The following is a 12,298-nucleotide window of genomic DNA, read 5'->3' as shown; positions in this document are numbered from 1 at the left end:
TGTTGAGATGTTGGGAAGGCCACGTCTGGAGCGAATGTGTGAGGAGGAGCTAGGGGCCTCTGTGTGGCTGGTGTGTCACTTCCCCCCCGATGTTGGAGGCTGGGTGCCGGGTGATACACGGGTATCACACAGAGGCAAGAAGGCTCAGGTGGGTAAAAGTGCTATTCCACCTACGGCGCATATTCAGCAGCCATCTGGACCACCTGGGTGTGGTGATTGGTGGCCCTGTTGGTGAGTACAAAATTGACTAATGTGTACAGTACAATGCTCTGGAGTGACAGTAGCAGATTTTGTGATATGCTGCATGCAATGTTTGTGGACATGTGGAATGCAAGTTGAACAAACTGTGGCCCCAATTTATACATTTTTTGCTACACATTACCGTCATTTGTTGACGCAAAAGCAGCACAAACATACAAAAGACAAATTTATTTAGTAATTTAATGCTGCTTTTGCATCAATAGATGATGGTAATGCAGCACAAAGAAAATATGAATCAGGGCCTGTGAGTGTACCAGGAATGGGATGTATTTCACATTCTAATACAAGGAACCAATGTAGTCCCCAGTTTTTTTAACCATGTCTGAACAGTATTCATGGCCATACGTACAAAGCTCTACCTAACCTCCACGATTAACTTAGGCCCATATTTCTACTTTGTTGTGCTGCATTTGCGTTATTTCTGGATGCAAAAGTATAGCACAACTTCTAAAATCACATTTATTTTGCTAATTTCCATAGCTGTAGCATAAACAAATGAAGCAAATGCAACACAAAAAAATGACACATCTGGCCCTAAGTTCATTGTTTCTGTGTGTTTACGTCTGGACAGATAGGGGGTCATTCTGACCCGGGCAGGTGGCGGACGCCTCCCGCCTGGCGGGAACCGCCAAATGGCCGCTCCGCGGTCAGAAGACCGCGGAGGCCATTCTGACTTTCCCACTGGGCCGGCGGGCGCCCGCCAAGGGAGCACCCGCCGGCCCAGCGGGAAAGGCCCTGCAACAAAGAGGCCGGCTCCGAATGGAGCCGGCGGTGTTGCAGGGGTGCGACGGGTGCAGTTGCACCCGTCGCGATTTTCACTGTCTGCTATGCAGACAGTGAAAATCATGCTGGGGCCCTGTTAGGGGGCCCCTGCACTGCCCATGCCAGTGGCATGGGCAGTGCAGGGGCCCCCAGGGGCCCCACGACACCCGTTCCCACCATCCTGTTCCTGGCGGTCAAAACGGCCAGAAACAGGCTGGCGGGAAGGGGGTCGGAATCCCCATGGCGGCGCTGCTTGCAGCGCCGCCATGGAGGTTCAGCCCAGCCAGGGGAAATCCGGCGGGAAACCGCCGGATCCCCTTTTCTGACCGCGGCTTTACCGCCGTGGTCAGAATGGGCACTGAAGCACCGCCAGCCTGTTGGCGGTGCTTCCGTTGCCCGCGGCCCTGGCGGTCTTAGACCGCCAGGGTCGGAATGAGGGCCATAATCTTTCACATGGCCAGACCCAAATGTGCCAGGATGTTACCAGATTGCAGTAGCACAAAACAGGTTCATCTCATGGATTTTCAGGGGATAGGCATTTAAATCCTATCATTGAGTAGCAGGGCTCAACCACAATTTTGGCTTGGGCGCAATTCCTGGTACTGAGCTAGTGCAGTTACCATCTGTGTAACTTTATTGCCAAACTATCTTGTAAAGTGAATGGGTCATCATGGGATCCCTGCTCTTTGGGAATGCATGGTCACAAACTATTTTTTAGCATGATGTTGTGCAAGGGACCACTGAATTCTTCCATTTTACCACTTTAGTGATGAAATAGGTTGTTATTTTACTTTTGGTACACCCCTGCTGATATAGTGCAGCATTTGTACAAATGTTAACTTCTCAGTATGAAGGTTGTCACAGACATGGTGGTATGCCAAGATCAGCAAGCCAGCATTCCTGTGAGTGCCGCCATTCCAAAGGTGCTTTCAAATAGACACCTACCTCATCATGATTGCAGAAGTAGGACATTTGCTAACCCATGTTATTATTAGCGGACAGTGTCAGTTCGGTTGTACTACCACTGATCACCCAACTTGGCAATTCTAAGTTGCTGATTCTGCAAAGTGTGATTTACAATACCTGATATAGGTACACAGGGCCCAGAGTAACACATTTCAGGTGCAATAACTACACCTGTGCCCATGCATTCTGTCAACGATGATCAAATAAGACACTGTCAGTATACATCTTTTTGTTGTTTTGAATCAGAAAAGTGGCCAATCCATGTTTTGCGTAACATTGTCATTAAGTAACACTGTGGCATATGTAACCTACATACAACACTGGCACACCTGTAATGGACCACTGACAGCACCATAATTCCTGAACGCGAATCAACCAACATGAGCATCACACAGTTACTTATTGTCCCTTGATGCACAAGCCACAATACCTTAGTCACTGGTATTGCAGTGCACCAGGAATGTGGCATTGCATGTGTCTCCCAATTACAAATGATGAAATGGAGTACCCTGTGGAATGAATTAAGCACAAAACTGAGTACTCATGTTTGGCACCACATGATTGTTAGGGCCAGTGCATGTGTGCATATGTGGTTTATCACTCACTGGAGTGACAGTGTCAATGCATGTTTGCAGTGGTATGTCTGTTGGGGTGTCTACATGCCTGATGTGCAGCTCTATCATATAAAATGTAACGCACAGTAATTTGTTGTTCCAAGTTTTGTACAGTGAGCAGACATTGAGCACATATCACCCTTCCATGTTTTACAGGTGGACCAGCCCCCTACAGAACTGATGAAGTGGCTTGATTTGCGGACCCAGACGTATCCAGAAAGTGTTAATATGTTTGTCCTGTGTTGTGTTTGAAGCTGTTGTGTGATTGACTCCTATGTGTTGGACTCATTGCAAGATATGATGTGCTGGCACGTGATCTGATATGTGACTTGACTGGAGGTTGAAATATTGTTCCATGGAAGAGTTAGACATTCAGCGGCGGAGAGTCATATATTGAGAGTTGAGTGCTGCGCAATAGGCATGGGCAGGTGAACAAGGTGATTTGTTGCTACATGTATGCCAAAAATTGATTTGGAGGTGGCCAGTGTCATAATTTAGTTAGCAAGTCATACCCTAATTCACACAGACTTACGCATCCCTGTTAAGTAATGAACATGTAGAACTGTATGGGTGACTGTCCTGCATCATCTAGCTCCACATGTTGTACTCCATTTACGTGGCACTTGAGTGAAATGTCATAGGTGTGCATGCAGGTCAAGGCCAGATATGTGCTTGCATCAATGTGCTTGATTTTGGAAATGTGTCAGTGAGATCTAATGATGTTTACAATTGCCCGCAAATAGAAAAATGCCTGTATATGTGATTGCCCAATGGTTGACTCAATCCTAGTTCGCAGGCCTTCTTACCTGTGGTGGACTGACTAAACCTATGGACAGCTGTCCAAAGCTTTGTGGTTGTCCTTGATGTTTGAAAGTATAAGTTGCATGTCCATCCCCCCTGAGGCACAGGGTTAGGGGGAGAAAATATGTGTATCTAGGTGTGATGATCACAGTGTAGATGACAGACATGTAATTCAAGCATTCATGTGTTTCAAACTACAATGCCCCCTCATGATTACCAACTGCATACCGTCTTGGCAGTTCCATATACAAATCACAGATCTTGTAGGCCTTGAATTTGATCCAGAAGATAATGATTAGTTGGCCTGGCACATGTTGAGGACTTGCAGCATTTGTTATGTGACTAATAGCAGTACAAATATGCACAGATCATTAAATTAAGTACACACCTAGTTGTGCATTGCTGTGCTGTTAGATAGTTGATGGGTAGGCTGCATTGGCATGTCATTCCTCAAGGACATTCTATCATCTGTACTGTGATTTGGACTGCATGTGCTATTTTTGATGAAGTGTTAGAATATCATCTGTACATGTATCACACAATGATGTCACTAATGTTTGCCTGTCTCTATGTTTACAGCTGCCAACATGAATGCCCAGGAGATACGGGAATTTCAGAGGCAGGCAGTGCGGTACCGCTACATACTCGTTGTGGAGGCTGGGTTCCGCAATATGGCAAGGAGATATCGTCAAGAGAGAGCCACAGGGGTATGGATTTAGCCAAGGGGGGCCAGCATTGCCCACAACTGCCACCACCACCACCACAGCTCAGACCACATTGGCCGCAGGGATGAGAGCCACTCCAGCAGGTCCCTAGACCTCGTCAGCCCAAGGCCCACAAGCAGCACCTTATGCACCTCCAACCACGGCACAAGCACCAGCTTCGACAAGTGCTACCCAGATGACCCCAGCTGCAGTATTGGATATGACTGAATTCAGGACACTACATCGGGACATGCAACGTATGTTGCGCCGGATGGACAGGCTGCAGCAGGAGGTGGCCCGCAATAGCAGGAGACTACAGGGGATTAAGAAGTTCCTGAGCAGGGCCAATTTGTGTTTTGTTGATCCTCACCCATAGTTCTGTGTCTTCCCTCCTCTTTCCTTGTTCTTTTCTTTAGTGGGTTTAGCGGGCTTAGTGTTGGGTTAGAGTAGGCTGTTAGTTTAGTTAGAATAAGTGGGTTAGTGGGTGGAGGGTGTTATATTATTACATGTTTGTTTGTTGGGTGATGTTGGGGTTTATGTGTTTACAAAAATAAAAAAATAAATAAAAAAGAATTTCAAATACAAATTACAAAAAAAATATATTTGTTTAGGATAAGTTAGTATGTGTTTAAGTTAGTATATGTTGTCCTACACGTGTCCCGTCGTATAAGTGGGGTGGGGGGTCAAGGATTAGAGTGTTTAGTTACATGTGGTAAGTAGGTTTAGCTTAGGGTAGTTAGGGCCAGTTGTGGATAATGTATAGTTAGGATAGGTTAGTTTAGGTGTTTCCCATAGTTTAAGTTTCCTTTCATACTGATACAATAAAGTTTATTGTACTCCTTTACAGTATGTGTCATATGCTTGGGGACCAGGGCCTTTGCATGAGTGTACAGTGTCATTTTTGTATTTGCATTTGGGTTCCATCCTGCATCCAAATCCCATTCTTGACATTGTTATTCCCACTTCCAAATGAGCTGTCACATTGGCAGCTACAACAAAGCTACTTCTCTAAGCATCTGCCATCCATTGCACCTACCACTCAAGGTAACTATGGTTCCCAATGTGTTGTAAAGGTTAGTGTGATTTTAAATCTGTCATCGTTTGAGTCCTGTGTTGGAATCTTGGGCACTGTGGGATGTCTGCCTGCAACCTGATGTTCATGTGAACCCTGATACACAGTGATGTCACAATCTTATGAAGTTCTGTATACATAACTCACACCTATGATGTCTTACATTGTACTTCCAGGTTACGTAATTGTTCGCACACTTGTACACATCCATTCCTGCTGTATGGTGTGTGTGTGATTAAATTTCAGAGTCAGATGTCACATACATAATGATTGTCTTGGAGGGAATGTGGGCCACATTGAGTTTTATCTTGTACATACTTTGGACCTGACATATTCAGTTCTACACAGCATTTTACTGTTTGTGATCTTTTAACTTCAGAAATAAGCCTAAGGAAGCACAGATGATGATAAAATCCAGAGCCATGTGCATAGTTATCAGCCCACATTCTTTCTACACTGTTGTATTGACATTCTGTGGCCATTGACATGTTACATGCATCACAAATCTCCTACACAGTTAATGTTTCACAATACACAGAGATAAAATGGTTGTGTAAGTGCAATGGTGAGGGACATGTCTTTGGAGAGGCTGTGGTGAAGTGTCATTCAGTGCAGAGGAACATGAATTGCCAATGAGGTAGTGAGAGACAATTGCAGTGCATAGTGGTACGGTAAACAGTGTGCTGGAGAACAGTGCATGTTACCAACTGTAGCAAGACTGTCATATTAACAAGCACAGGACATAGGAAATCAGTGCCCATTTGGCATGGACTGGTGCTACCGGGGACTCCTACGGGTAAAGGTGATCTGTTCCACGTCTTCCTCTTCTGATGTGTGTGTCGTTTCCTCTGCCCTTGGTGGTGGTGGGTTTGAAGGGGCAACACACACTTCAGTGTTTGAAGCCGTGGACTCCCGGTAGCTGCCAACTGTGGGAATATTAAGGGCATTACTGCAGCAAGGAGGAGCTGCTGGTTCTTGAGTATGGCAGCTACATCACTGCTACATCACTGTTGTAGGCAGCCAGGTCGGCCTTGAGGGGGTCTTGATTGCAGTCGTGCTCGCAGTGAAATGTTTGGGATGCTAGGTGTTGTGGCAACTCCCTAACTGCTGTGGTGAAATCCCTCACATTCTGTTGTAGTCCTTGCAATAGGGATTGTTGCACTTGCATGGCTGCTGGCTGTTCTGCAGATTAAATCATGCACATGCGCATCCCCTCAAGGCTGGCTGACATATTTTGCATCCCCACCCGCACCTCCTTGCCCAGCTCCAGCTGTACTCCCACTAATGTCCTCTCAAAGGTGGTACCAAGTTCATCAGAGTCCTCTGCTGGGTTGGAGCTGGCAGGTCGTACTATTGGTGTGGTGGGTGGGTCTATCCTCTGTGATGGCTGCTACACCTGTGCTCCTCCTTGCGACTGAAGGTGGGGTCTGGAGGGTTCCAAGGACATCTTGGAGGGTTTGCTGGCTAATGGTGGTCAGCTCGTCATCCATGTCATCAGGGAAGTCCAAGACAGGCAAATCCACAGGAGAGCCATCGTCCTCTGCAATGAGATATTGTATAATTAGTGTGTCTGTGTTGTGGCAGTTGTAATGTGACGTCACTGACTTTCTTTTAGTGAGACATTGTAATCTTGATTCCTGTACATTGTTCCTGTCATTAATATTAGCATTCTCACAGGCCTATGCCCCACCTGCATGTCACATATGGTGTGGGCAATTTGGGGAAAATTCTGCGTCACATCCTCTAGGTGTAGGCTCTGTCCAAATTGTGTGTTGCCACCTTCTTGTCCTACTCAACCTTCTGTCTACTTCCATTAGCATGGTGAGGCCTTGCAATGGCTGTGGGTGTTCTGATGCCACTTGAACCACGCTTAACAATATGGGCCTGACCCACTCTCTGATATTTCACATACACCTATACGTTGCTGAGATCAAGCACATACAATGTGTAGCATTGGCATGGACGATACTGGTATCAGCATTGGTAGTGTGTCATGTTGATGTTTGCCAATGTGTGCTACATTGCATTGCACTGCACTGATGGGCCTGGCAGTGTTAAATTTCCTCTTATAACTGTGCGGGTATGTTTCACTGGCTAGACACATATGTCCTCCCCCTCAATGCTGTTGTCTTAGCAGTATGACAGTTGAGATGTTGCAAGGTGGCATTGCAGCTATTGTAACACAGGCACAGATTGGACCCTGGAATGGGCAGCATGGGTATTACATTACTGCTGTGTACTTCATAATGTAAGTAACAATACATTATGTTTATTGCACCTATAGACATGAGCATTTGACAGGATTTACACTTCAGTAGGAATTAAAGGGGATTGATAACGTTGTCATCCTTAACCCTCTATTTTGGGTGTGTTTGATCCATGGGCACCTACCTGCCATTTTCTACTTGACCTGCACACACAGCACAGGTCGTAGTGGCAACTGTTATCAATGGTAAATGCCACTTGCGGATATGGCCTGAGACTGAAAATTGAGCCCTAGTTCATGTAGTGACAATACCAGGTGTCCTTTGACAGCAGCGCAGTTTTACGTTCTACCCGACCGTCCTGGACTGGCTTTGCCTTTCCAACAGCCTTGGCATGGCAGAGTACCCCATGCAAAGGTTATTGGTGTAGTGTAGTGCTGTGCCCCTGGTATCCCCTGCACCGCCCATGCACCTGTCCCAGGCATGGGCTGTGCAGTCTCTGTGTCCTTTTCGCATAGCAACATCCATCACTCAGTTGACGAGATGCCTCCTTGGTGTACAATTTTAGAGGCCATAATACTATGTTGCCACCCTTGTTAGAGTTGCGTATTACCACCTCCTTCTCAGATCGCAATTTCTTGATCAAATTATGATAACGTCTATGTTGGCAATCATATTTGCATATTCCCCTTGCTCACTTTTGTGCGCATTTTTTTCACATCTTCAGTAACACATTCATTAAATGCATCAATGGAGTCTTTGGAGATAACTGATGTAAAAGACGAAGCTGTCTTAAAAGGGTACTTGCCTCCCTATATAAATTAAGATTCATTGTTTCAATGACTTGCTACTCTGTGACTAATTCCGATTTGCCCAGTGTTTCGGTTTCCAGTTCCTGGAGCTCTCTTATTAGTTGCAAATCTGAGCCTTGTAAACCTCCCTGATTTCCTTTCTTGTCCCTTTCAGGGAGGGTTGCACGTTTTACTTTTTGTAGATGGTATTTCACCAGTTTTAATTTCCTAATGTATTTGTAAATATCTATTCTTGTCTGACAATTTTTGTGAACTTTGCAGGCAGTATGTCAAATCCAGTGACAAGAACTGTTCTTCGTCTTTGTTTAGCACAAGGACTGAAAAGATTGGGCACGGTCATAGCTCCATCACTCATTACTTTCTCTTCCATTTTTGTAGTTTTTGTGTTTTTGAATTTCCTATTGCAATTCCTGAGCTCCCTCGTTCTTTGGCTCCACCTTTGTCGGACCTGAATTTCTGGCTTCGTGTTCTGAGGTCTGTCTTGCCTTAAAAAATAGAGCTCTTCTATGAGCAATGGTTTATTTGATCCCCCGGGGACCACTGACCTTTCCTCTGCCATCTTCAGAGTCAGTTTCAATTTCCGAGCTCTGTCCCGAGCCTGTTTAACTCATCATGTTGTCTTGCAAGACCCTATTGCTCTCTGCCTTTTTAGTGAATCGAAGCACCTGGCAAATGTGAACATTTGCCCCTGCTCATAATCCACTTTGTCACAATGGAATTTTTGTACCTTCCTTGCATTTAATATAGTTATATTCACTGAAAAAACAAAGGTTAAATGGAAGTTATAGTTAGGCTAGATTTTACACACCCAAAATCATAGAAATTCAGCAGTTATAGTTCTACTTATCTTAAGAAACTTTAACTTGTGCCTTAAGGTAACTATAATTCATGCCTCACCCATGCACAATTTTCTCATCAATAATTTTATTTCAAATGTTGTAATGATCTTATCAATTATGTCATACAAGATGTCATAACTGATGTAATATGTGTGGGAACTAACAGTGCATGGTTAGGTTGTGAAGTATAGTTACCTTAGAGGGCGAGTTATAGTTTTTTGAGATAAGTAAACTAGAACGCCTGATTTTCTATGATCTTGTGTACAATTTGAACCTAACTATAACATTACTGTAACCTTTGCTTTTTTAGTGAATTTCTAAGTTTAAAAAAACATTTTCTTCCTAACTATGACGTCCCTGTAACCCTTGATTTTTTCAAAGTAAATGTGTAGGGTATTTTTAATGTAAAGTGATGTTTAATAACCATATGTTAATCCAACCAGCTAACCCCCCATGCAACCAAACCCATGCCGCTCACGGCCTTTGGCCATGTGCAGTACCCACTTCATGCAACCAAATTCCCGCTTCAGGTCTGTGAGTTGATGTGTGAGTGGCTATATGGGTGTGTGACTCGGTGTGTGTGGTTATGTGGGTGTGCAAGTGGGTGCATGAGTGTATGAGTGGGTGTGTGAGTGCTTCTGTGAGTGGCTGTGTGGGTCTGTGAGTGGGTGTGTGAGTGGTTTTGTGAATCTATGAGTGGGTGCGTGAGTGAGCGTGTGACTAATTCTGTGAGTGGGTGTATTTTTTTAACTGGGCTCTGGATCTGCTTATCCACTGTGGATTCACAGGGGGCCTCTCTGAGTGCTGCAATGGATCTGCAGATCCACATATGCCCCCAAAAATAGTTTTTATGTAACTTATTTCCCACGAGGGGCCCCACAAAGACCCATCCATTAGTCCCATGTGGTCAAGATATCTCTACCCTTAACCCTTATAGCTGATCCACAAAATGGCATCTACAACTTTTTTCTCAGGTTGCGGCCAGCTAGTCACGGCATTGCTGTTGGCTCATGGATCCACGGATCGACTGTGGTGGATCCACTGTTGTTCTTCTTTTCTAGGTATACATAAATCTTTTTTCTTTAATAACTCCAAAACTACTGAACAGATTTTCAGATCTGGCATTCTTGGTGTGGTTCCCCCTAACTTTTTGCCCTCTTATCTCCTGTTTTCCTGACCTTATTTTTGCTGGCTTCAGCATTGCTAACCAGTGCTCTTTTTCTAAAACATGATAACATTGCCTTATACTCAACAGGCTATTTTTTATTTATTTGTATGTCCTTAGTAAAGTGCACTACATGTGCTTAGGGCCTGTAATTAAATGCTACTGGTGGGCTTGCAGCACTGACTGTGCCATCCACTTCAGTAGCCCTTTAAACATGGCTCAAGCCTGCCATTGCAGAGCCTGTGTATGCAGTATTATACAGCCATGTCAAACTGGCAAGTTAACCCTCTTGCGATGCCTAAATTTAAATTTTTTAATAAATATACATCACCCCTAAGGTAGGCCCTGGATAGCCCCAAGGGCATGGTGCAGTGTATCCTAAAGGTGGATATGTACTTTTAACTTTTACATGTCCAGGTAGAGATAAACTCTTAACTTTGTTTTCCACTACTGCAAGGACTATCGCTCCTATAGGATAACATTCCAGTACTTATACCCATTTCTGTCTTTGGAATAGGCAAACTTTAAAGCGAAGTCTTTGTAGTACACAGGACCATGCCTTTTCCTGCCCTGACCCCAGCACACTCCAGGGGGTTGGAGACTGCTTTGTGTGAGGACAGACAGCCCTATTCAGCTAAAGGTGACAGCTCCTCCCACCACTCTAGATTAGGAAGATCCATCAGCCTGTTCATGGGCCAGCAGGATATGCAGGTCACACCTCAGCTCCCTTTGTATGACTGTCTAGAGTGAATGCACAAAGAGCCCCACTGTCATCCTGACCCAGACGTGTATTTCACAGACAGGCATAGGAACAGAATGGTTAAGCAAGAAAGTGGCATTTTCAAACCTACAATTAAAAAAACAACTTCACCAAAATATGTATTTTTAAACTGTGGGTTCAGAGACCTGAAACTCCATCTCCCTATCTGCTTCCTATGGGAAATTACACTTACAAGGTATTTCAAAGCAATCCCCATGTTACTCTATGGAAGAGATAGGCCTCGCAATAGTGACAACCGAATTTAGCAGTGTTTCACTTTCAGAATGTGTAAAACACACCAGTTCATGTCCTACCTTTTAAATACATCACAACCTGAACATGGGGATGCCTTGGTCCTACCTTAGGGGTAACTTACATGTAGCAAAAGGGAAGGTTTGAGCCTGGCAAGTGTGTTCACTATTTGCCAGGTCGAAATGGTAGTTTAAAACTGCCCACACAGACACAGCAGGGGCAGGTCTGAGACATGTTTACAGGGCTACTTTACACATGTGGGTGGCACAAGCAGTGATGCTGGCCCTCTGGGAGCATTTGATCTACAGGCTCTGGGCACACATGGTGCACTATACTAAAGTCTATCAGTAAATCAAATATGCCGGGGTTGAATAAGTCAATCACCAAAACAATTTAGACAGAGAGCACTTGCACTTTTTCACTGGTCAGCAGTGGTAAAGTGCCCTAGATTCCTAAAGCTAGCAGAAATGAAATTCCGCATAGGATCAAAAACAGGAGGCCTGAAGCAAAAAGACAGGACTAGGATTGTGGTTCCTGCTTGGACAGCGTGCATACCTCTACCAACCATGTTTAGCTTACCACCAAATTTTGTATAAGCATATTGGTACCTACCCTTTCCATGGCCTCTGCTTGACAGATCACCCCAAAACTTTTCAAATAGACACGGACATGAGCATGGTATATTTTTAGTAAATTTCCTGAAGATTCATCAAACGGCGCCAAAGTTATTAGCAAAACAAAAATGCTTTTTCTATAGAATATATATATTTATATATATAAATATCTATCTATATATCTCTCTCTCTCTCTCTATATATATATATATATATATATATATATATATATATATATATATATATATATAAATACATTTGGTGTAATTCTGTCCAGCGGTTTGGGCAGTAGTCATGTCTAAAATCTCTATGGGAAGTTTTGAAGTGATCCGTCAAGCAGTGGCCCAAAAAAGGGGGTCCCAATCCCAAAACTTTTTTCCCCATACATTTTTCCATAGGGATTTTGAGCAGGAATAGCGCCTGAACCACTGGATGGAATTACACCACATTTGACAGAAAGGTAGCTCTTGGT

The sequence above is a fragment of the Pleurodeles waltl genome, chromosome 4_1, assembly GCF_031143425.1.
Source record: "Pleurodeles waltl isolate 20211129_DDA chromosome 4_1, aPleWal1.hap1.20221129, whole genome shotgun sequence".
NCBI classification, from domain to species: Eukaryota; Metazoa; Chordata; class Amphibia; order Caudata; family Salamandridae; genus Pleurodeles; species Pleurodeles waltl.
Note: the sequence above shows the minus strand (reverse complement) of the source record.